General features: G+C 37.6%; 2 pseudogenes; both read left to right on the top strand.

Annotated features, from left to right (window-relative positions):
• Positions 1-591: 591 nt before the first annotated feature.
• LOC149192455 (dynamin-related protein 3A pseudogene) lies at positions 592-21,512 on the top strand (annotated as a pseudogene).
• Positions 21,513-22,698: 1,186 nt separating this feature from the next.
• LOC149192454 (dynamin-related protein 3A pseudogene) lies at positions 22,699-25,355 on the top strand (annotated as a pseudogene).
• Positions 25,356-26,063: the final 708 nt, after the last annotated feature.

The following is a 26,063-nucleotide window of genomic DNA, read 5'->3' as shown; positions in this document are numbered from 1 at the left end:
TAAACCTCGGGATAGAGCTCAAGAAGTGTTGTTGTGCCAGGTTCATGTGTAATGAGGTTTCCTCCCATAGCTGTTATCTCAGTGAATTTCACAGTTCAGAGCCGAGCTTCCGAATTCAGTTCAGTGTAAACCGTTGCAAATAGTAACATGCCGTGATAATGTGACTTTTACATATTGCCGAGAGAGTTAAGGACGGCGGCAGTTGGCATAGTATGTAATTATGAGAGTGCTTTGATAATCCCCCCCCTACGCGTAAGTGATATGATTGGAAGTACAATTATTTGGTAGTCCTATCAGCTTCTCCGCATTAACTATTATTTAATGTCCATACATAATCATGCGTACCTTTATGTTTTACCTTTTTGGGTCGTTGCGTCAAAAAGTCTTGTCTTATCTTTTGCTGGATCATAATGATTACCACAAGTCTAGGAGCATGGGAATACCGGCGATTTCTAATAATAATGACGGGAAGTGATAGTGAAGGGTTGTGATCATCACAAAAAGTGGTGTATTTCATAAAAACTCGCTTCTTGGGAGCTGAGGTGATAAGACTAGTGTTTTTGTAAATGAGAGGATTGCTAAAAAGGTATTATGGGATCGGGAAGTGGTGTTGCAGCAACGGGAGTTGGTGTTGCAGCCACTGGGAATGATGTTACGTCATTGGGAAAAGATGTTGTAGTAACGGGGATCGGTGTTGCAGCAACGGGGGTTCGTGTTGCAGCAACGGGGGTTGGTGTTGCAGCAACAGGAATTCCAAATTCGCAAAGTTATTCCTTTAAAGATTTTCATTCTCAGCTATTTCCCACAGCTTCAAATCTGCAAAATACTAAAACATAATATGGTAACCCTTGGCAGGGATTATTAGTAATTAAATAAAAAGAATATCTAATCTAAAAAAAAATGCATAATTAAACAAAGATTTAAGTGCTTTGAGGGACAACAAGTTCCCCCGGAAAAGAATATTGTTTAATTGCCATGCAAGTGGCTTTAAAATCTTCTTTAGAAACAGGCCTCTGATATAACCGAAGTCGATAGCCATTCACTAGTAGCGGTGTTCTGCTTCTATCAATTGTTAAAGGTCTAACTGTCCCATTTGGAAAAACAACATCCACTTCATAAGGCCCTAAACACCTTGTTCTTAACTTACCTTGGAAATTATCAAAACGGGAATCATAGAGTAGAGCCCAGTCACCTTTCTGAAACTGCTTTTGCTTTATGGTTCTGTCATGCCATCTGCTCCTCTATTGTTGTATCATGGTTGTCTGATGGATGGCATCCAGTCTTTTCTTGTCCAATTCTTGAAGTTGTTGTAACCTGGTTGTCTATGTATCAGTCAAATCAAGGTTAACAGCTAAAGCAGTTCTTAAAGTTTTGATCTCAAACTCTAGAGGGAAAATAGCATTCTTTCCAAAAACTAATTCATAGGGTGAAAAACCTGTGGTATTCCTCCAAGTAGTTCTATAGGCCCACAATGCCTCGGGCAACCTTTGAAACCAGTCCCTTCTATTTTCCTTTATTGTTTTTGTTAAGATGGCTTCTATGACTTTATTGGTGCTTTCTACCTGCCCATTTGCTTGGGGGTGGTAAGGTGTAGTCATTTTGTGCTTAATATGATATTTTTGAAGCGTATTTTTGAAGCCATGAGAGTTGAAAGGAGGTCCTCCATCTGTGACTAATTCTCTGGGCAGTCCAAATCTAACGAAGATTTCTTCAAATAAAAATGTTAGTACTGCTTCTTCATTAGCTTTAATGAGTGCCTTAGCTTCTACCCATTTAGTCATGTAATCTGTGCATACTAATATGTACAGTCTTTGATTGGATGGGGGATTAATGGGACCTATGAAGTCTAATGCCCATTTCTCAAAAGGTTCAAGAATTACCTGGGGATTGAGAGGCATTTCATCCCTGTGATTAGGCTGGCCCATTCTTTGACAGCTATCACAGGCCTTGACATATTTTCTAGCATCTTTAAAGAGTGATGGCCAATAATAACCCATTCTAAGTACCTTGTGTGCTGTTCTTTTATCTGCAAAATGTCCTCCACAAGGGCCATCATGACAAGATTTTAGTACATCATAAATTTCATCTTCACCAATGCACCTTCGGATTTCCTGATCAATTCCTGTATGGAAAAGACACCCGCTTATCCAGTTGTACCTAGCACTTTGCTGAATGATATTTCTTCTTTCCCTGTGTGATAGGTGTGATGGTAATTTTCCTGCAACTAGATAATTGGAAATGTCTGCATACCAAGGTGAGTGAGCAGATACTGAAAATAAATATTCATCAGGAAAATAATCATCTACTGGAGCATTTTCATCAGTTTTTAATCGAGAAAGGAAATCAGCAACTACATTTTCTTTTCCTGGCCTATCCACAATTGTGATGTCAAATTCTTGCAATAATAACAACCATCTGGTGACTCGGGCATTTGTAACTAATTTATTCATCAAATATTTAATGGCCGAGTGATCAGTATGCACAAAAGTAGTGTAGCCAGTAATATAGTGTCGAAATTTATTTATTGCATAAATAACTGCTAAGAATTCCTTCTCGGTGACTGTATAATTTAATTCAGCTGGTGTCATGTTCTTACTAATAAAATAAATGGCATAGGGAAGATTATTTTCTTCCTGACCCAAGACAGCTCCAATTGCAGTGTCTGAGGCATCAGAGGATATATGAAAGGGTAGTGCCCAATCAGGTCCTCTCAAAATGGGAGCTGCAGACAACTGATGTTTAAGTTCATTAAAGGCTTTTTCACAATCATCAGTCCACTTAAATTCAACATTCTTTGTTAATAACACAAATAAAGGAGAAGCTATTTTGGAAAAATTCTTAATAAATCTTCTGTAGTATCCAGCATGTCCTAAAAAGCTTCTTACATCAGTTTGTGTTTTGGGGATAGGGAGAGTCTGAATTACCTGTATTTTAGCTGGATCGACTTGAATTCCAAGGAATGAGACAAAGTGACCCAATAAAATACCCCAATTCATCATCATATGGAACTTTTCAGTGCTTAATGCAAGGTGTGCTTCTATACACCGCTTAAGTACTTTTTCAAGATTCTGCAGTGCATCCTCAAAAGTCACTCCATAAGGGGTAAAGTCATCCATAAATATTTCTAATGAATCATTTAACATATCAGAAAAAATCCCTATCACTGCTCTTTGAAATGTTGCTGGAGCATTACATAGCCCAAATGGAAGTACCCTGTAAGCAAAGGTCCCCCAAGGGCTAGTAAACGTGGTCTTGTCCTGGTCTTGGGGTGCAATCTTAATCTGATTATATCCACTGAACCCGTCCAAGAATGAAAAGAACTTCTTACCTGCCAGATTATCCAATACCTGATCGATGAATGGTAAAGGGAAATGGTCTTTCTGAGTGGCTTTATTCAGTGCTCTATAATCCACACATACTCTCCATTTACCATTTTTCTTGGGTACAATTACAAGTGGGGAAACCCACTCACTATCAGATATAGGGTATATAAATCCTGCATTCAAGAGTTTCTGAAGTTCCTCCTTCACAATTTCCCTTAGATTAGGATTCATTCGCCGCTGGGGTTGACAGACTGGCCGGGATCCTTCTTTGATATAAATCCGGTGAGTGCACAGTTCAGGGGAGATCCCTTTCATGTCTGTATAGTCCCATGCAAATGCTTCTTTGTTTTCTTGGAGTAACTTTATTAATTGTTGTTTTTCATTGTCACTTAAATTAGGATTTATATTTAATGTTTTGCCAGGCTCAATTTCTATTGTTGTGCTTTTGGAGGGGCTGCCTACTGCTGACTGAAATAAATTCTTATCTTCCAGGTTCTGCTGAGTTTCAGATTCCAAGATTGCAGAAAAATGATTGTACATTTCTGGGTTGACCGAAGAAGGTTCAGAAATGAAGCTGCTGATTAATTCATCTTCGGTAGAATCTTTGAAGGTTAAAGCTTGTCTGATAGTTAGTATAGGTTGGGTTTCTTCATCCTCATAATCCACCCATATAGAGTTGTCATTATTAATCATGGGTGTAGCATGAGGATAAAGGGTAAGCTGTTTTGTTTCTTGTCCATTGGAGATGGTCATTGATCCTGATCTACAGCTAATGAAAGCATCTGCTGTAGCCAGCCAAGGTCTTCCCAGAATCAGCGGATGACCCCCCAACTTTGTTTTAGTTTGTAACACCACAAAGTCGGCCGGGTAATTCCAGGATTCTACAGAAATTATTAAGTCTTCAATGACCCCCTCAGGTTTAATTGTAGAGCGATCAGCCAGTTCTAGGATGGTTGGTGTTTCCCTAATAAAGTTTTTCAACTGAAGCAATTGTGTTGTTTCCAATGTCATAATATTTATTGCAGCTCCTAAGTCTACTAGAACTTTAGAGACAAGGGTTTTTCCAACCTGCACTGTTACTGTAGGGTGACCAGGGTCACCATATTTCACAGGAGGATCTTTCTCTGTCATTAAAGCAGTCAGCTCTCCCATCACATGAACTGTGAGGGGGTCCTTAGCTTTTCTTCCAGGTTTTTTTATGCAGATATCTCTAACAGTCCTAGCATAAATGGGAACATCTCTTAGCGCTTGCAACAGTGGAATTTTAACGTATAAATTCTGCAGTTCACCTAAAAGGTTAAAAGCAGGTTGCTCTAGTGTTTTAGTGAGAGCCAATCGTTTAGGGAACGGTGGATCTGCTATCTGATCAATGTTGTTAGATGTCGATTCGACTGTTTCAGCATTTTTTTTAGTAGGTTTTTCTTTTCTAACTTCCTCCTTATCAGATTCAGTGATGTCATCAATGATGGGTTCAACAATTCTCCCTGAACGAAGATGGATATCGTTACATTGCATGGGGAAGACAGGCTAATTTTGAATATCAATTACTTGCAAAGCTTTATTATTATTTGGGTTGGGGTTGGGTTGCACAGGCAGTTGCAGTCTAATTGCCTGGTTATTTGGAGGAGTATTAGATGGTAAAGAAAGAGACTGTTGTTGTTGAGGAAATGGCATCTACTGGGCTGCCCAGCCTGGGTTCCATTGGTTGAAATATGGTTGCTGGGGAGCCCAAGGATTCCATATAGTAGGATCAGGAAAAGGGAGATTTGGTTGTTGCATAGGTGGAAAACTCATTGTGTTAAAGGGTGGGTACTGCATTTGGTTCATGGGTGGGTAATTTGTTTGAAAAGGAGAATGATTATTCCAACGATTAAATGCTATGTTAGAATTCATACCTTGTCTTTGTGGCCATTGCCTCCTCTGTGTCATCAGGTACACTGCTTCAACCTCTTCTTCAGTTGATTGCAATGCTGCTTTAATTCCAGGCAGAGAGGGGCATTGCTAGGTCTCATGGTCCTTTTCGCAGATTGTGCAGATTGGTACCTTATCTAGCGGGCATTCCCTGAGTGGGTACTTTTCTCTGCATTTGGAACAAAAAATAGCTAGGGCAGCTTCTGCTTCTGCCTGTTTCTTCTTTACCTGCAGAGCATCAATTTGTGAAACAAAAGAGCTTAACATCTCAGTTTTAAATTCTTCTAATAAATTACCTATTTCAGCCCTTGTCGCTCCTCCACTTGCTGACTTCTGAACTCTTGAATATACATTGTCTCTGCTTTTTGATCTGCTTACTGCTCCCCTTGAACATCTCATGCAGAGATTGATAATTTCATCAAATGGTTCTTTGGAAATGTCCCCTTTTCCCAGCATGTTTAACATGTCCAAGCAGTCATCTCGTACCCCTTTCAGGAATATAGTCTTTAGAATATCTTTACTCATATTAGGATGGTCAGACCACTGCAGATTATACTGTAATCTTTCCACAAAATCTTCCAAATTCTCGTCCTCTTTTTGAACCATTTTAAACAATTCTTCCTTCCTTTCTCTTGTCCGGCAGTGATCTTGATATTTAGCCAGAAAGCTCTCTTTCATCTGATCCCAGGTAGTGAGTGCCTGAGCTCCTAGGCTCATAAACCATCTTAACGCATTCCCTTTCAGTGTTGCTGGAAATAGTTTTAGTTTTTTATTAGGGCTCACATAATCATAACTTCTACATAGTATGTCGAATTCAAAGAGGAATTCATCCGGGTCTTCAGAGGATAACCCATGAAAGTTGGGTAATGCTGAGAGTGGAATGTTTTTCATAGGAGTTGTTCCTCTTGGGAGCTCCCCAATAGGAAATTCCAGGGTAGAGAGCGAATTTTCCCCTCTTCCTTCTGTTCTGTTATCCTCCATTGGTCTTTTTCCTGAATCACTTGCTTTATCTTCTGTGTCTTCTGTTTCTTCAGGTTCTTCTACCAGTTCCTCGGTGTATTCTGGTACTTCCAGCTTCCTTTCAGGTCCTAGTACTTCCTCCATCTGTTGATCTGTTTGTGAGGAATACTGGATCTGAGGTCTCCGGGAACTTGTCCTCTGTGATGTTTCAGCCTTTGAGATGATTTCGTCGATATAACTTTTTCTTCCTCCTCCGCCTTTGCCGCCTGTGAAATTAGGTTTCTTGCGTCCTCTCATGCACCTGTTATTCTCAAAAAGAAATCATTAATGCCTTTAGAAATCTCTAGTTGCCTTCCCCGGCAACGGCGCCAAAATGTTGGTTAGTTGAATTGTTTATTAATTAACAATCAAGTACCACATTAAATTGTCAACATGGGAAAGTCTTTTTATTTCAAAGGCCACTGCGTACTGTATGTACTTTAACTCTAAAAGCATTAAAAAGCTGTAGTATGCGTAGTTCTCACGTTATGTCATAACAGTGTACTGTAAAGATAAAATAAAAACAGTTAATAAATCCGAGAAGAAAAGTGATGGATGCTCTGTTATCAGAGGATCAGGACCCTATCCTCCAAACAAGGACGTTCAGCACCTGCCCCTGTAACCAGATTGCTAATACACACTAAAAGTCTAATTCACCGGTGAAGTACAGCTTCAAACGATTAACGAAACAGAGTGCCAACAAAAAGGAAACTACCAAAGGTAATTCTTACAGAATCCAAAACAGAGTACCAGCATAAAGAAATCGCCAAACACACTTACACACTTGACAGAAAAGTAAATGGGTGAATCTTGTGAGGAAGGTGGGCCCAGTCCCTCTCACAAGATTCCCCATAACACAACTGTTGAATTAAAGACTCAGAACAATTTTCTATTCATCTGCCAAGAGATTTAGTACAATAAGAGTTCAGACTTTGCTGTTCGTCTTTAAAATTCCCCTTACAAAATTATCATCCCTTCTCTAATGTAGATGTCTCCTCTTTATAGAGGAGACATCTATTACAATAGATTATCACGGTTCATTCAGTTAGCCAAAAATAAGAATTACAAAATGCTGTTATAACAGTGCAACAATGTATTCTTTCTTGAGTTTATTTCTGTTACACAGTTGGTGCCTGAACTTTGCCCGTGCTCTTGGGATCCTTGTATTATCCTTCGCTGTTTCCCCATGGTTGCTAACTTAGAAAACCCGTATTGTTCCTGATACTTGAGCAATCGTAACTGTGTTTTGCTCTTTTTGGGTAGTTTGCTGACTATGCCGCGTCATCGTGGAATTCTGGCAATCTCTGGATAGTTTCCGTTTGTTATTTCCAGTTGGTGCAAAAATAGCGTTCTCCTGCTTTTAGATGGTTGTCGTTGCTGGCTGTGGCAACTGCGTAGTTGCTGCTCCTGGTGTTGCAGCAACTGCGTAGTTGTTGTTTCTGGTTTTTCAGCAACTATAATTATAATTCTTGCAGTCTTTAAACAACCCAGCAATTATTTGGCAACTTAATTGACTTTTCCACAGATAAATATAAAGATATTCATGAATATGCAATGAACAGTTAAACATATAGATATGCGGAGAGTTACTTCGTACCTTGGGGTGATTAAGTCATTATAAAATCAAAAGCTTTCATCCTATGACTGAAAAAGGATAATATTATGGCAAAAATATAAGGTCAAAATTGGTCAATTCTGAGTCCCAACACCGAGAAAGGGAGGCATTAGAAGCCGAAGTAGTCTCACTGCGTAAGGAAGTGAAGAAGGGAAACATTGTCCAAAACTATGCCAACAGCTCAAGGGCATTGGAAGAAATCAATAATATAGTGACACGAGACCTCAAGAGACAATTCCAATAGAAGCAACAAGAACTCGACACAGCATTTACAGAGATTAGCAGGATCACACAATAGATGCAAGAAGTAGAAATTGAAAGGAAGGAATCTGATCAAAGATACATATCCGTTATTGACCAAAAGAAAAAGGAATTAGAAACATCTTCAATAGAAATACACAAGCTCAGGATTGAAAATGAGAAGCAGAAGGAACAGATATAGGTTCTCAATAGAGAATTAGAGAAGACCACTCTTCTCAAGCTACAGGTTGAGGAGGCAGAAAAAAGAAGGAAGATCTTGAAAAGATGGTTTCGAGAAGATCTTGCTCAAAATCAAGAAGAACTTGATGCAACCCATCATGATATCAACAAACTCAAGGGATCGCAAAAAGAACACTTACAAGATAAGACAGATGAAGAAGCAAAAATGAAGGCAATTAAAGATGGTAAAGCTCTAGTTGATGAAGGTACAAGCTCCACAGCTTCGCAGGATGATTATAAGAAGGAAGTTGATCAAAGTGAAAAGCCAAAGAAGAATGTTGCAACTCCAAAGAACAATACCAAAGCAATCAAGAACAAAGGACCACAACAAACTACAACACCGCCTCCAAAGAAGAATGAAAAATCTTCCAGGTATGTTCATTTATTTAATGGTTATTGCTTATATGTCCTAACTATGGACATATGGCTAGGGATTCTGAAGTTTTTTACAGGTACAATCATTATCTACAAAACCACAGAAGCAAGTTTACACGATCATGAGACAAATTCCACGATGATTTTTCAGAACAAAATACGTGTTATATGGGCCTAATATTGAATGTTTCAAATTCCATAACTATGGCCATAGCGCTCGCGTTTGCAGATGTCAAATGGAACCGCCTATGGATAATATTGAATGCTTCAAGTGTCATAACTATGGGCACATGGCTCGATATTGCAAGAATAAGAAGGTATGGAAAAGGAAACAGGTACAGGAAGACAAAGCAAATAACAAGGTTTCAACATTTATTCTTTCAAGATTTGTAAAAGCAAAAGGTCATGAGGAATTAGCAGTTGCTTCAGATAATGACTCAAGTTAAGATGGCTTGTTAGGTGACTCAATATTTTGAACAATCTGGCTTGTTGAATCCTTAATGTTTGTACAGGAGGAGTCTATGCAGCAGTATATGGCACAAGTCTACGATTGACAAGAAGGTAGTTTGAACAAGATGGTAGTTTCATTAAAGGTTCAGGGGGAGAAAAACAGTTGAAGGATTACAAGTTACCAAGAACAAGGCAAGATTATTCTGCAAAGGATATGCACAGGTTGAAGGAATCAATTTTGAAGAAACATTTTCACCAGTTGCCAGAATGGAAGCCATCCAGATGTTTCTCGCCTATGCATGTTCAAGAAAAATAAAAGTCTACCAAATGGATGTTAAGTCAGCATTTCTGAATGGCAAATTAGAAGAAGAAGTTTACATCGAACAACCTGAAGGTTTTCTACTATCAGAAAAAGAAGATTATGTTTGCAGGTTAAAGAAGGCTATGTATGGTCTCAAGCAGGCTCCCAGAGCATGGTATGCTCATATTGATGGATATCTACGTCAACAAGGGTTCAAGAAAGGTACTGTTGATAGAAATATTTACATACAAATAGATAAAGATAATTTAACAATCGTTGAGGTATATGTGGATGATATAATCTTTGGTAGCAATGATGATCGACTAAGTAAGAACTTTGCTACAAAGATGCAAAGTGAGTTCGAGATGCCTTTACTTGGTGAGTTGATATACTTCTTAGGGCTTCAAATATCTCAGCAAGAGAAAGGAATATTTATATGTCAAGCCAAGTACATCAAGGAAATGCTCAAGAAATTCAAAATGGAAGATTGCAAACCCATCCTTACTCTGATGGTAACAGGTTGCAAATTGAGCATAAAAGACTCATCTAAGGATGTGGATCAAAGGTTGTACAGATCTAATATTGGCAGTCTTCTATATGTAACAACCTCATAACTAGATGTTATGCAAGAAGTTGGAAAAGTAGCAGGATTCCAAGCAGCACCAAAAGAATCACATATCATTTTCGTCAAAAGAATTCTTTGATATCTAAAGGGCACAACAAAATATGGCTTTTGGTATCCCAAGGGAAAAAATCTCATTATTCAAGCCTTTACAGATGCAGATTGGGTAGGAATCATTGATGATCGTAAGAGTACTAGTGGAGCAGCATTCTATCTAGGTGGTTGTCTCGTATCATGGTTGAGCAAAAAGCAAACCTCAATCTCGTTATCTACAGCGGAAGCAGAATACATTGCAGCGGCAGCTTGTTGTACTCAAGTCCTTTGGATGAAACAAACTTTGCAAGATCTTCAAGTACAATTCAGTGAGCCTATTCCCATCTTCTGTGATAACACCAGTGCCATTAGCATCTCCAAGAATCCTGTCATGCATTCAAAAACAAAACACATTCTGATCAAATATCATTTTGTTAGAGAACAAGTCGCTGAAAAGAATATCAAACTTGAATATGTTGGTACAAAAGAACAAATTGCTGATATCTTCACTAAACCTTTACCTTGTGAAGCATTTGAATATCTTCACCAAAAGCTTGGGATTCTCCCAAGTTCTCATTAGATTTTCCTTATTTAGAAAATAAAGGGGGAGTGGAAGTGTGTACAGGTCCGCAGGATGGTTGTGTGTCAGGGGGAGTTACGATTTTCCATTGATGTTAAAGGGCGAGAGAAGGCAGTAGGAAGAGGTTCCCTGATCGCAGGGGGAGTACTTGTGTTGCCATCAATGCCAAAGGGGGAGATTGTTGATCTAAAAATTATGTGAGGTTGTCATTGATGTCAACCAAAGCAGCACCAAGGATGACCCTAAACTTCCATGGCACATTGGGCATCATCATTCATGGTTTCTCGTCTCATAGCCACTATAGGGATACTCTACTCAAAAATATCTTTCTATCTATTTTGGTTTGCTATATTTTCGGAGATATGATCTGTGGAAGTTAGGGTTTTTGCAGGCTCCCGAATTTCATCTCAAAGAGGTGACCTTGGGAAAATCATCATAACTCTCTCTCTGAGAAGCGGATTGGAATTCTGTAAAAAGTGGTGGATAGTGCATGGAATATAGTTTTCTGTATATCAATTTCAGAGCTAAAGGAGGAAACAATGACATGTGGCACGCCGTACAAGTTCACTCTACTGAACTAGTCCATAATTAGGTCATTGTGAGAGATTGGGCATAACTTTGCCTTGAAGAATCCAAATCGAGTCAGACCTATGGCATTGGAAAGAAGACTCAGAGGGCTACTATAGGACCGAAGATCACATATTGTGGATCTGAAATCACATATTACTATACATTATATTTAATATTGTGCTCCTAGAAGGAAAGAAAAAAAACTAGATCAAGTATTGTCAAGGGGTGCAAAGGACTAGACTTTCTAGGGCAGAAAAGAGCAAGGTGCAGCAAAATGATGTAGCAAAGGTTGTTGAACCTCAAAATTACCCTTTCCTTGACATTTTTTCTCACCTTTCTCCCTCACTTTATCATAAGATTACAAACCCAATCAATGATAAATTCTAGGTTTTGTCTTAAGGAAAGCATTAAAATGATCGCCATATTATATTTTCATGTTCTTGCTATTTGAATAGATTTTTGAAAATTAGCTACAGAACGCAGTCTATTCTGCAGCTAACTATGGATTCCATAGCTACTCTCATGGTTTGGCAGGTTCCAGGTGTCAAATAAATAATTGGGCCACATGGGCATTTCTAGAATCATCTCCACATGGATTCTATCCTATTCACTCAGTCCAGATCGATGGAAAAGCAAGCCTAAGGTCATGGTAAAAGATGGAGTCAAAGTACATTATCCAGAAGCAGTAGGACTCTTGATTTTCTCTTTAGTAGCTAATTAAGAGTCTAACAGTTCTGTTGCAAATTTAATTTGAATTAGCCACCTGTTGCTGATCAAAATTTTGAACAGTCCTATTGCAATTCGAACTAGCCACCTGTAGCAAGTTTTTCTCATAAACAGTCATGTTTGATTTAATTCAAATTAACCACCTATAGAAAGTTTGTCTCATAAATAATTATGTTATTTTCCTTCAAATATCGATTGCATGGACCGAGTTTGAGGTTACAGAAGTTAGAATGAATTACATTAAGTTCAGGCTTTTTGTTGTTGCTTTGTATTCAGACTTTGTTTTTTCATAATACAAACTTTGTGTTGCCAATGATCGTTTAAAGTGCATCCTTAACTAGCTAGCATTCCAGCCACATTAGTTGTAGAGGGCCCCTACATTGAAGGAGGTTTTTCATTTGTTGTTTTTAGTTCAAGTTCCATTACTCTGTTTTCAGCAAGTCTGTTTTCTAAATTAGGATGATATTTCGTTTCTGTTTTTAATCAATATCATAATGATAAATCACAACTCTGCAGCCTTGTTCTTCTAAGATATTTCATGGAGAAAAACGACTCCGTTTCCAAACTGAATTAAGATTGAAGGAATAAGAATACATTGTTGCTTAGTTTTCTCGCTGTTTTGTCATTCATTTTCTTATAACATAATTATCAATTAACTGTGTTAATGAATGTTTTCAAAAGCCATTTCAAGATGATGATGATGATCCTAAACTAAATGGTTAAATGCCTAATTCATATAGTGATTGAATTTACTCAGTGCATTGTTATTTTCCTAGGAACTTAGGAACTAAGGTATAATTGATTTCTTTCAGAGCACTTCAAGAGGGTAATGCTTCACATTTGAATTTTGGAGAAAGTAAAAAATACATTAGTTCTTTACAGTTAGTTTTGCATGCTTTTACCTTTTTGTTGTTGGGTGTGGAGCCTAATTATCTTCTGTATTCAAAGGTATCGCCATAGTGGACCCCAGTTCATAAAATAATTGCTGCAGGGGGGGTCCAGGGGGGGGCGGCTGCGACCTTTGGGGAGCCCCCCCCTGGCAGGGGGTTTCAGGGGCAGCGCCCCCGAAGCTAAAAACAGATGTAAAATTGCCTTGTAAAAGTATAGTAATTTCTAGTCAATCTAGGTCGTTCATTAAGCGGATGATCTGACAGTAGAACTTATGTTTAGTTTAGGGTTTTTTTGCCCTAGAAGGCAACCCCTCTCTTTGTATGAGGGCATTGTATTGAATCTGTGTAATATATGTGTATTCTCCGAGCGAGAAGCAGAGAGGTGAGACTGTGAGAGAAAATAGAGGATATTACAGCGGATCTGCTGTAGGTTGTGTCTCTTCATTTTGTTGGATAATAGAAAGGAAGGACTGGTTGTTCGGGGTGGACGTAGCCCAAACTGGGTGAACCACGTATATCTATGTCTCTCTTGTTTTATGTGTTTTCTGTGTTTATATTTTTGCAATATTTTATGTGTTCCATTGCTCCGTAATATATAATTTTCTAACATTTGCTTTCAGATCCTCACTTAGTTTCATCACTAATATTCCCAATAATCATTTCAAGGAGATTGATTTAATCATATTCCAAAATTGAATGGTTGAAAGTTTAATGAATGCAATTACTGAGTTACCTTCTACATCAATTTCATTCTTGGTTTTAAGAATTAGATCCATGGGTTAGGACTAATGATAAGATAAAATAGATGCTCTGTTTTTATTAGGTTCTAACTAGCCAACAGTTCTTGGTCCATTTTTAGGAAATTATATTAACTTAGGAACATTTCCTTTCCTTTAAAAATCATTAGATTCACTTAAATTTTCTCATAGTTTTAGGTTGTACATTTTTAGACATCAAAGAACAGAAACCCCCCCAAAAAAAACATAAAAGACAAAATGGCGAAGTAAGAGAAAGGTTAACTAAGCACATATATTGCAGCACACTTCATCAATTTACAAACCTCGGTTGATAATTTATGCAAGCAATTTAGGACACTAAATTGACTAAACATTTTGGTGCCGTTGTCGGGGAAGTGTAATTACGTAACCTCATCTCTTACATCTAAAAAATGATATGTGTAGAGAAAGAGACTCTAGGGGTTTATTCATAGCTAGAGGCAGGAGTTTAATTCCTACAACACCACTTACTCCACCAAGACTAAGAATAGATACACCTCCATCTCAAACTCATATTCCACATTTCGCTATCCATAGACTTCCTGAAGTTCTAATGTCAGAAATCCAATTAAGAGGATCTCCTACTTCATCTACTGAGGTAGTCCTAGAGGAAGAAAATATTGGATCTCCAACAGAAGGAGTAGCCTTTTCCACCTCTACAGGGGAACATATTTTAGATAAATAATTAGAAATTCCTAGAGGAGAGGGAGAAGTAGAACCTTTCTTCCACATACCATTGATAGAGGAACCAGAGGAAGAGAAATTAACCTTACAATTTGAATCTTATATTAAACCTGAAGAATCTATAATGGCAAGAAGAGAAGAAGAAGGAGAGGGAGTTCTGAATGGAGAATTTACACTATTTGGAGGAGGAAGAGGTAGAGGAAATAATGGAGAAGGTAGAGGAAATGATGGAGAAGGTAGAGGAAATAGGGAAGTTGATAATTCTTTTGGATTCCCTATAGTTGATGAAGAAACAGATGCCACAATGAAAAATATCTCACCTTCTGTCCTCCCAAATTTTCATGGATTAAAAAGTGAAGATCCTGAAACCTTTTTATTTGAATTTGAAGTCTTGTGCAGAACTTATGATTATTTACAAGACTCTCAAAAACTCAAATTGTTTCCTTCAACATTGAAAGGAGTTGCTTTAAAATGGTTCATGGGATTGGTCACTCAGTCTATTAGAACATGGAATGACATGAAGAAAGCATTTTTGGACAGGTATTTGGATTATTGCATGCCTATCAATCACAAAGATGAAGTGTTTAAAATGATGCAAAGAGAGGATGAAAATTTAGAGGATTTAATTGAAAGATTCAACTATAACATAAAAAGAGTAAAAATGGAAACCTTAGATCAAGATACTTTAAAATCTCTTTTATTAAAAGCCATTAGAGATGAGTGGATAGACATTCTTAACATGATGGGGAAGGGAGATATCTCTCAACTCCCATTAAATGACATTGGAGAATTATGTGTTCATCTCTCAAGAGGAAAATCCAAAACTGGGAAAGGTCCAAGAGATCCTTCTCTTGCTACAGTGAATAAATCTACAACTGGAGCAGTGAGTAGGGCAGAAATTGGAAACATGCTTGATGAATTTAAAATAGATATTCTAGGGAGCCTTAGTGAACAGATAGAAACCCTTAAGTTACAAAACAAGCAGAAAGATGAGGCTGGAGCTTTAGCTATTTTCTGTTCCAAATGCAGAAAGAAGCATGCTTTAAGAGAATGCCCTTTGGATGCAAAAATCATAGAGACTTGTGTGATTTGTTCAGAAAACCATGAGACCAAAAGTTTTCCTTTTGTCTTAAGGTTGTTTTTCAAGAGGAAACAGTTTCAAATCCAACAAAATATCTTTGCTTTGTCTCTAGAATACCTTGGCAGGGGCCACAAAACTAGGGTTTTAACAACTAAATGTATATTCATCCCCCACCAAATTGGAATTCTTGGCAACAACCTTGGCCTCAATCTCAACCTTGGGCTTAAGGAGTGCAAAATCCCTATGGAAGATTCTCTCAATACTATCAATATCCTCCATCATATCCAAACTATCCTCCCCAACAAATTCCTCAACAAAATCAACAGCCCCAACTTCAAAACCAAAATCCTCAACTTTCACTGCCATTCCCACAGAGACCAAATCAGTTACCTGCCCAACCATTACCAAACCCAAAAAATAAAAATCCTCAGAATACCTATATGGTGGAAGGACAACAATTTTCAACTTATATGATCACTCCTCTAGATCTTAATGATGTCCAACTAAGAACTGGTAGGATATTAGAAAAGAAAATTTAGTGCCTTTACTTTTATATTTACCATTTACCCACCTAGAGATAGATACTTGCCTGCCTTAAAAACTTTCTGTAGTTATTCAAGAACAAGACAATTCTGAGGAAGATTCTCTATAGCCAAATAAAATTTTTGAAGGAACATCTCTTCAAAACCAGAATATTGAAAATGAAAAACAGAAAGAACCAATAAACTCAACTCCTATCATAGAGCAACCACCAGTATCTACTTCTACACCTCCTTTTCCTGAAAGATTACAAGTTGATAAAGGTGTAGAAAAGCATATTATGTTGCCTAATTATGATTTTCTAGATGAATTGAAAAATGTCTGTATCAAAATCCCTTTGTTACAAGCCATTAAGGAGATTCCAATTCTAGCTAAAACAACAAAGGAGTTGAGTATGAAGAACCAGGAAGAAATAAAAAGAATTTAGCTGGCAGGAAAAATATTAGACATAATGATGGGAAAAATTGTCATACAAAAATATGTAGATCCAAGAAGTCCAGTTGTAAAAACACATATCAATGGAGTTGAAATTTTGAATACATTGATTGATTTAGGAGCAGCAATAAACATCATGAGCAAACAAACCATGGAACAGCTCAAGCTTCCTAATCTTCTTTATACACCTACATTACTGCAATTGGCAGATAGATCTGTAATCAAACCAGATGGTGTGTTAGAAGATATTTCAATGTCCTTAGACTTTTGGGAGTACCCTATTGATTTTATGATCTTAACCCCTAAGAACAATCTAGGAAGACATCCACTTATATTAGGAAGACCTTGGCTGGCTACAGTTGATGCTTTCATTAGCTGTAGATCTGGTGATATGTATATCTCTAATGGTAACTCAACTAAGAAATTCACTCTATATCCTCTAGCAAGAACAATCACAAAGATAGATGACAAAGAATGGATTGATGATGAAAATGATATTCAGCCTCTCTTTACTATTTCAACCATTAGTGAAGATAGTCAAATCTTAAATACAATGGAAAACTTTGAATCATCTCCAAAATATGGACATGATCAATTTCAAGAAAAATCCAACATTGAATATTAGTCATCTAGGCAGATGTCTCTTTATTCTATGGAAGAATTTGGTAGCTCTACAGTTGAAATCTTTCCAGGGAAAACATTGAACATAAACAATAACTTGGAAAAATTACAACAAGAAAACCTAATCAAAACATTACAACAATATTCTTTTGCATATGCATGGGAATACATTGACATGAAAGGAATTAGTCCTAAGACTTGTATACACCACATCTACATTGAGGAAAATTGTAAACCTATCAGAAAACCTCAAAGAAGGATGAATCCAAATCTTAGGGAAATTGTGAAAGAGGAGTTGCAAAAATTGTTGAATATAAACTTCATTTACCCAATATCAAGCAGCCAGTGGGTTTCTCCTCTAGTGATTTTGCCTAAAAAGAATGATAAATGGAGGGTATGTACTGATTATCGAAAATTGAATAAAGCTATGCTAAAATATCATTTTCCTTTCCCTTTATAGATCAAGTGTTAGATACATTAGCAGGTAAGAAGTATTTCTCATTTTTTGATGGTTTTAGTGGTTACAATCAAATTCAAGTAGCACCTGAAGATCAAGATAAAACCACATTCACCTGTCCATGGGAAACTTATGCCTACCAAGTACTTCCTTTTGGATTGTGCAATGCACCTGCAACAATCCAAAGAGCAGTACTAGGAATTTTTTCTGATCTAATACATGATTGTGTAGAAGTGTATATGGATGAATTTACAGTTTATGGGAATACATTTGAAGAAGCTTTAGAAAATTTGAAAAAAGTTCTTAAAATATGTAAGGAAGCAAACCTTTCACTAAGCCATGAAAAATGTTTTATGATGTTTACAGAAGGGATTGTTTTAAGACATCACATTTCAGGAGATGGAATTAAAATTGATAAATCTAAAGTTGAAGTCATCTCTAAACTATCAATTCCAAGTTGTCAAAAATATGTTAGAATTTTTCTAAGATTCACAGGATACTATAGAAGGTTTATATAAAATTTCATTAAACTAGCATCCCCACTCTTCAAATTACTCACCAAAGATTGTGAATTCAATTGGAATCCTAATTGCCAGTTGGCATTTGAGACTTTAAAAGCAAAAATTTCTAAAGCACCCATCTTAAGAGGTCCAAATTGGAAACTACCTTTTCATATTTCAATAGATGTTTCATATATAGCTTTGGGAGTTATATTAGGACAAAAATATTTGATCCCCTATGCCATCTATTACACAAGCAAGAATTTGACCCCCACTGAGTTAAATTACACTGTAAATGAAAAGGAATTCTTAGTTGTTGTTCATGCTATCAACAAGTTCATACATTAAATAACAGGCTATGAAACCTTTTTTCATACGGATCACTTTGCAATTAGGTACTTAATGAATAAACCTATTACTAATGGAATATTTACAAGATGGTTATTACTCCTGCAAGAATTCAACATCACTATGCTATATAGACCTGGAAAACAAAACACAGTTGTTGATTTCTTGTCTAGAATTCAAAATATCAAAGATGACACTCCAGTTGAAGATAAATTTCCTTATGAATATATTTTTGCAGTAACTACTCAGACCCCTGGGTTTGCATATATTTCCAATTAATTAGTCACAGGAAAATTACCTCCACCTTTGTTTCCTAAGGAGAAAAGAAAAATCATTCAAACAAGTGCAAGTTACTCATGGACTACTAATGAATTTTATAAAACATGTCTAGATCTCATGATTAGAAGATGTGTTCGAGAAGATGGAATGCCTAAAATTCTTAAGGCATGTCATGATGAACCTTTTGGTGGAAACTTTGCTAACAAGAGGACAGCCTATAAAATCCTTCATTTAGGATATTGTTGGCCCTCCATCTTCAGAGATGCCAAAGAATATATCAAAAGGTGTGATAGCTGCCAAAGGGTAGGAAAACCTGCTCATTCAGATGAAATTCCATTAAAAATTCAAGTACTCATTGAACCTTTCGAAAAAATGGGCCTTGGATTTTGTTGGACCAATTAATCCTCCATCTAAACAAAAGAAGTATATTTTGGTATGCACTGATTATGTCACTAAATGGGTAGAGGCTAAAGCATTACCTTTTGCTAATGAAAAATCTGTAGTTAATTTTCTTTTTGAAGAAATCTTCACTAGTTTTGGTGTTCCAAGAGAAATTCTGACAAATCAGGGATCTCAATTTACATTAAAATGGTGGAAAGGCTTGTGGAAGATTACAAGATAAAACATAAAGTCTACTCCTTATCATCCACAAGAAAATGGTCAAGTTGAATCTACCAATAAGATGATTAAAGGAATTCTCACTAATACTATACATCTACACAGAAGAGATTGGGCAGAAAGGCTTCCTGAAGCCTTATGGGCCTACAGAACTACATGGAGGAACACAACAGGACATACTCCCTATGAGCTTGTTTATGGGAAGCAAGTCCTGTTCCCTATAGAGTTTCAAATCAGAACCTTCAAGATGTCAGTCCAATTGGGACTGAATTTATCAGAAGCACAGAAACATGGATTGGAGCAACTCAATGAGCTTCATGAAATCAGGCAAGATACAGTTCAAAGAACCAGTTTAGTCCAGTAGCAAAGGGCTAAATGGAATGATAAGTATATCAAGGAGAAGAAGTTTCAACCAGGGGATTGGGAACTTTTGTTCGATTCAAAATTCAAATATTTTCAAGGTGTTAGACTCCGTCTTGTATGTCAAATGTGAGATTGATTCTTCTTCAAAACCCTATTTTGAAGAAGAAATCATTAAATGTGGTTTTTTAGAATATGTATCAAATTCTCCAACTCCTCAAAAGGCAGCAACTTCCTCAGCTCCTATCTCTGCAAAAGCACAAACAGAAGAAAACAAAACATCATCAACAAGGCAAAGCAAGTTACAAGCTATTTGGAGAGATCTCACTGGAAATCCCAAACAAACTTCATTGTCACAGCTATTGAATCAAATGATTGTGTTAGCGCTGGGAATGCCCTGCGTCTTATTGATCAGAGGAATGTGATCCAAGGTGATTTTGTGCTTGTTAGTAGTGACACTGTGAGTAATATGTCTTTGAGGCAAGAGTTCATTCTGAGCAGCATGCATACAAGCCTCCATTGATAATTTCTTGCAATCTAGAAGCTGGCATATACTTTTGCTTTTACTAAGCTCAGGGTGTTCCTTAAGGTATATATCAATCGCTCTGTACAAATCATCATGAACTGGGCGTACAAAATCGGGTATAGCTTCTGCAAAAATGGTGAATCTTGAAATTAAGAGCAATCTCTTCCAAACATGCATCAATCAGCTTTGCAACTTTAAGCTTTGAGCTGTGTGCTGCAGAAGATGATCTTCTGCTCTCTACAAAGTCCAGGCTGAGACAGAGAAGGAAGTGGGGTTAAACAAGGGTGTATCTGACAAGCAAATCAGGTTAAAAATATTTTCTCCAAATGTCCTCAATATAACATTGGTCAACTTACCTGGGATAACAAGGGTTCCAGTGGGTGATCAACCTTCAGATATAGAGGCTAGAATCAGAACAATGATTCTATCATGCATTAAGCACGAGACGTGCATCATCCTAGTTGTTTCTCCTGCAAACTCTGATTTGTCAAATTCAGATGCGCTTCAGATGGCAAGAATGGCTGACCCAGATGGATCTCGAACCATCGGTGTGATAACAAAGCTCGATATTATGGACAGGGGAACTGATGCTCGTAACTTCCTTCTTGGAAATGTTGTCCCCCTTCGACTTGGCTATATAGGGATTGTAAATCGCAGTCAAGAGGATATTATTGCAAACAAAAGCATTCGAGATGCACTGGCTTATGAAGAAGAATTTTTCCGCAGTCGGCCAGTGTATCACAGTTTAGCTGATCGATGCGGTGTTCCCCAGTTAGCAAAGAAGTTGAATCAGATTTTAGTACAGCATATCAAGGCAATCTTACCAGAATTGAAAGCTCGAATAAATAGCCAAATGGTTAGTGTTGTGAAGGAACTTTCTTCCTATGGCGAGACCATAGATTCCAAACATTTAATTCAATTGTGGATGGTAAAAGTGAAGAGATGGCAACAGCAGAGTTGTATGGAGGAGTAAGGATTCATTATATATTTCAGTCTATTTTTGTTAAGTGCTTAGAGGAAGTTGATCCTTGTGATGATATCACTGATGAAGATATCCGAATGGCTATTCAAAATGCTACTGGCCCAAAAAATTCTTTGTTCGTTCCCGAGGTTCCTTTTGAAGTTCTAGTAAGAAGGCACATTTTTCGTTTATTAGATCCAAGCCTTCAATGTGCTCGTTTTATTTATGATGAGTTGGTAAAGATAACTCATCAATGTGAAACAGTCGAGCTACAACGGTTTCCTGTTTAAATGTAAGAAGTGTATGGATCTTTTTACAGGAAGGTCTAGCTTCTGCGGAGAGTATGATTGAAAATCTTATTGCCATGGAGATGGACTATATCAACACTTCGCATCCATCATTTATGGGTGGTAGAATTTCCTTTATCAAAGGACAGTTGACTCATTTGTAGGCTACGATTGTGAAATTGTTAAAGATTTCAAACAGAAAGCGAAGGTGAAAAGTAAAGGATCAAACACCACGAAGACATCAACCACAACAGAAAAATAGGAACCGATCTCCTACTAAGGACTTCAGTTAATGATTCAACGGGATCTGCGCTCCAGTTTTTCGACCATCAGAGGATTTTTAGGGGGACGATCTCCTATTTTAGAATAGATGAAAACGCTCTTTTCTATTTTTGTAACTGCAGGTGAAACAGCGCCCCTGTTTTGGGGTCGATTTGTTTTTCCCCTAACAGCGCTTATTTAATGTATTAAAAAATCATTTGTAAAAGAGGTCAGTGAGAGAGAGAGAGTTCTGAGCGCTGGTGGAGAACAGAGAGTTTCATTGTACAACTGTTTGACAGAGATTTTAATGAAAATACACAGCTCTGGCTTTTGAGATTCCTGTGGTATGAAATTTAACATTTGTCTTTTCCTATGTCTCATGTGTAGCCTGTTATGTGTTCATGTCATTTCATGATCGTTTCCATTTAAACAAATGAAGTGTTAAGGTAGAATTCATAATTTATATGCTCTGCCTTTAAGTTTGTTCATATTTAATGTTTTCTTCTGTTTGACAAGGATTCATCCTCTATGCCCTTGTCAGCTCCTCGGCAGTCTTGCCATTCCATTTAATCTCAATTTCATGTTAAACTTTCTTGCCTACCTTGCCTCAGGAGATAATCTGTGTTTTTTATTATATTTCTCTGTTCAAGTTGTTTCTTTGCCCCATGCAGCCCAGAAAAACCCCATCATTTATTAAAAACCCCTTTTTTTATCAATTTACTAGCCTAAAATCAGTTTCTTTTAAAGTCATCTCAGCTCCTTTTAGAAAAAAATTTGCTGAGATAGACCAGAGAGAGCCCTCTCCTGTCCTCGTAGGGCTAGCTACGAGGCTAAGTGGTTTGATGTTACCTTGAGTTTCTCCTTCTTCAGCCTGAGGCAAATTCAAGCGCTAACATATTGGTGACCATACTGGGGAGAACATTCGACTTGTTGATTGTCTTGTCCCAGTACATGAAATCAAATTGCAGATCTGATGTTGATGATGGATAGCAGTCAAACACATATGCAGGCTAAAGCATTCACCTGGCGACTCCAATTCGATCCAGACATTCCAGTGCTTGTTGATTCACTCATGCCATGGTAGGGTATATGGCAAACCCTGCCCTGTGTGAAGCTGTAGAAGAAATAAGAAATGAGTTAGCAGATTCTGAATTTCATGAAGATTTTTTCAGTGCCTTGCTTCAATGTTTGAAATCTCCAAAGTTCCCTTATTTCAAAACTAGATTTTGTGAGTTAGTTGTTGAAAGAATCGAAAAGGAGATTCAATATTTAGATGAGCAGATCCAGTCATATGATTTCCAAGACCCTAAAAAGTTCTTGGAAATCCTTCCTCCTTCGCAACAAAAAATCATAGAATTGCCTACAGATGTTTACATTGACAGTGTACAGCTGGAAGTATGTGTTGCAGAGTTGGGGCAGCCAACAAAGTCCGGCGTCCGCGATCCAATGGCAACATACATGGACATGTTTTTCAGTTCGATTGATAGATCAAGCTGTCTTATACATAGCCAGATTCATTACGTGCATGAAGGGCTGCCAGCAATTACATCTGTGCCCTCGCGGAAGCATTCTCAAGCGGCATCATTCTCAGGTTTACTTGAATGGTTGATCTGACACTTCAGTATTACCTGATCTAGTGTTTTTGCAGCATAGTAGGGTAGATTTTGTAAATAAATAAGCAGCATTTTGTTCCAGTTTCATTACAGTTTAGTTTGAAGTTTGCCGAGTCAGTCTTTCAATCAATTCAGTCAGTTTCCAGTTAATAAGATGAGTCTTTAGTTGTGTTGATTTGTTGAAATAATGGACTCCATTGCCCAATGGATGGCGGCATTGTCTGCTCTCCCAAAGTTTTGCGGTTCTTGGCACCTCCAAAAAGCGGTAGCTGCCATCCCAAGTGGAGCCGATGTTAGACTTCGTCTTGTATGTCAAATGTGAGATTGATTCTTCTTCAAAACCCTGTTTTGAAGAAGAAATCATTAAATGTGGTTTTTTAGAATATGTATCAAATTCTCCAGCTCTTCAAAAGGCAGCAGCTTCCTCAGCTCCTATCTCTGCAAAAGCACAAAAAGAAGAAAACAAAACATCATCAGCAATCAAAGGCAAAGCAAGTTACAAGCTATTTGGAGAGATCTCACTGGAAATCCCAAACAAACTTCATTGTCACAGCTATTGAATCAAATGATTTTGTTAGCGTTGGGAATGCCCTGCGTCTTATTGATCAGAGGAATGTGATCCAAGGTGATTTTGTGCTTGTTAGTAGTGACACTGTGAGTAATATGTCTTTGAGGCAAGAGTTCATTCTGAGCAGCATGCATATAAGCCTCCATTGATAATTTCTTGCAATCTAGAAGCCGGCATATACTTTCGCCTTTACTAAGCTCAGGGTGTTCCTTAACGTATATATCAATCGCTCTGTACAAATCATCATGAACTGGGCGTGCGAAATCGGGTATAGCTTCTGCAAAAATGGTGAATCTTGAAATTAAGAGCAATCTCTGCCAAATATGCATCAATCAGCTTTGCAACTTTAAGCTTTGAGCTGTGTGCTGCAGAAGATGATCTTATGCTCTCTACAAAGTCTAGGCTGAGATAGAGAAGGAAGTGGGGTTAAACAAGGGTGTATCTGACAAGCAAATCAGGTTAAAAATATTTTCTCCAAATGTCCTCAATATAACATTGGTCGACTTACCTGGGATAACAAGGGTTCCAGTGGGTGATCAACCTTCAGATATAGAGGCTAGAATCAGAACAATGATTCTATCATGCATTAAGCACGAGACGTGCATCATCCTAGTTGTTTCTCCTGTAAACTCTCATTTTTCAAATTCAGATGCGCTTCAGATGGTAAGAATGTCTGACCCAGATGGATCTCGAACCATCGGGGTGATAACAAAGCTCAATATTATGGAGAGGGGAACTGATGCTCATAACTTCCTTCTTGGAAATGTTGTCCCCATTCGACTTGGCTATATAGGGATTGTAAATCGCAGTCAAGAGGATATTATTGCAAACAAAAGCATTTGAGATGCACTGGCTTATGAAGAAGAATTTTTCCGCAGTCGGCCAGTGTATCACAGTTTAGCTGATCGATGCGGTGTTCCCCAGTTAACAAAGAAGTTGAATCAGATTTTAGTACAGCATATCAAGGCAATCTTACCAAAATTGAAAGCTCAAATAAATAGCCAAATGGTTAGTGTTGTGAAGGAACTTTCTTCCTATGGCGAGACCATCGATTCCAAACATTTAATTCAATTGTGGGTGGTAAAAGTGAAGAGATGGCAACAGCAGAGTTGTATGGAGGAGTAAGGATTCATTATATATTTCAGTCTATTTTTGTTAAGTGCTTAGAGGAAGTTGATCCTTGTGATGATATCACTGATGAAGATATCCGAATGGCTATTCAAAATGCTACTGGCCCAAAAAATGCTTTGTTCGTTCCCGAGGTTCCTTTCGAAGTTCTAGTAAGAAGGCACATTTTTCGTTTATTAGATCCAAGCCTTCAATGTGCTCGTTTTATTTATGATGAGTTGGTAAAGATAGCTCATCAATGTGAAACAGTCGAGCTACAACGGTTTCCTGCTTTAATGTAAGAAGTTGTAGGGATCTTTTTACAGGAAGGTCTGGCTCCTGCGGAGAGTATGATTGAAAATCTTATTGCCATGGAGATGGACTATATCAACACTTCGCATCCATCATTTATGGGTGGCAGAATTTCCTTTATCAAAGGACAGTTGACTCATTTGTAGGCTACGATTGTGAAATTGTTAAAGATTTCAAACAGAAAGCGAAGGTGAAAAGTAAAGGATCAAACACCACGAAGACGTCGACCACAACAGAAAAATAGGAACCGATCTCCTACTAAGGACTTCAGTTAATGATTCAACGGGATCTGCGCTCCAGTTTGTCGACCATCAGAGGATTTTTAGGGGGACGATCTCCTGTTTTAGAATAGATGAAAACGCTCTTTTCTATTTTTGTAACTGCAGGTGAAACATCACCCCTGTTTTGGGGTCGATTTGTTTTCCCCTAGCAGCGTTTATTTAATGTATTAAAAAATCATTTGTAAAAGAGGTCAGTGAGAGAGAGAGAGTTCTGAGTGCTGGTGGAGAACAGAGAGTTTCATTGTACAACTGATTGACAGAGATTTTAATGAAAATACACAGCTCTGGCTTTTGAGATTCCTTTGGTATGAAATTTAACATTTGTCTTTTCCTATGTCTCATATGTAGCCTGTTATGTGTTCATGTCATTTCATGATCGTTTCCATTTGAACAAATGAAGTGTTAAGGTAGAATTCATAATTTATATTCTTTGCCTTTAAGTTTGTTCATATTTAATGTTTTCTTCTGTTTGACAAGGATTCATCCTCTATGCCCTTGTTAGCTCCTCAGCAGTCTTGCCATTCCATTTAATCTCAATTTGATGTTAAACTTTCTTGCCTACCTTGCCTCAGG

The sequence above is a fragment of the Pinus tabuliformis genome, chromosome 2_2, assembly GCF_031772625.1.
Source record: "Pinus tabuliformis cultivar Carrire ecotype Pingquan chromosome 2_2, CPIR1, whole genome shotgun sequence".
NCBI lineage: Eukaryota > Viridiplantae > Streptophyta > Pinopsida > Pinales > Pinaceae > Pinus > Pinus tabuliformis.
Note: the sequence above shows the minus strand (reverse complement) of the source record. Positions and strands in the feature narration are given on the sequence as shown.